The sequence below is a fragment of the Arachis ipaensis genome, chromosome B10, assembly GCF_059453495.1.
Source record: "Arachis ipaensis isolate K30076 ecotype BB chromosome B10, ASM5945349v1, whole genome shotgun sequence".
Taxonomy (NCBI): domain Eukaryota; kingdom Viridiplantae; phylum Streptophyta; class Magnoliopsida; order Fabales; family Fabaceae; genus Arachis; species Arachis ipaensis.
This window is the reverse complement of record NC_142435.1, coordinates 79,266,192-79,266,972: the sequence shown is the minus strand read 5'-3', so window position 1 is coordinate 79,266,972 and position 781 is coordinate 79,266,192. Positions and strand designations below refer to the sequence as shown.

Below are 781 nucleotides of genomic sequence, written 5' to 3'. Positions count from 1 at the left end.
CCAAAAGCCAACCATACATGCCAACAACTTTGAACTAAAGCCACAGCTCATCACCCTTGTTCAGAATAACTGTTCATTCGGAAGAAGTGTTCAAGAAGATCCCAATCAACATCTAACCACCTTCCTAAGGATATGTGATACTGTGAAGTCTAATGGTGCTCATCCTGACACCTATATATTGCTTCTATTCCCCTTCTCACTCAAGGACAAGGCATCTAAATGGCTGGAATCTTTCCTGAAGGAGAGCTTAACAACCTGGGAATATGTGGTGAACAAATTCTTGGCGAGATTCTATCCTCCTCAAAGAATCAACAGGTTGAGAGCTGAGGTTCAAACTTTCAGGCAACAAGATGGTGAGACTCTATATGAAGCATGGGACAGGTTTAAGGATCTGACAAGAAGGTGCCCACCAAATATGTTCAATGAATGGGTGCAGTTACACATTTTCTATGAAGGTCTTTCTTATGAATCAAAGAAGGCAGTAGACCACTCATCCGGGGGATCTCTGAACAAGAAGAAGACCATTGAAGAAGCCATAGATGTCATTGAGACTGTAGCTGAGAATGACTACTTCTATGCTTCTGAAAGAGGCAACACTAGAGGAGTAATGGAGCTAAACAATGTGGATGCACTGCTAGCTCAAACAAGATGATCACCAAGTAGCTTGCTGACCTTACCAAGAAGATGGAGAGGAGTCAAGTAGCAGTAATCACCACCTCAACAGCAGCTCAAGAAGGAGTGAATGAAGAAGCAGAGGGTGATCAGAAACAAGCCAACTACA

The 781-nt window shown here is 42.9% G+C and overlaps 1 non-coding gene across 1 annotated transcript; it reads right to left on the bottom strand.

The window, feature by feature from the left end:
* Nucleotides 1-313: 313 nt before the first annotated feature.
* On the bottom strand, nucleotides 314-420 carry LOC148580553 (small nucleolar RNA R71). The gene has a single exon (XR_015896357.1). It is a non-coding gene; the product is annotated as a small nucleolar RNA R71 (small nucleolar RNA).
* Nucleotides 421-781: the final 361 nt, after the last annotated feature.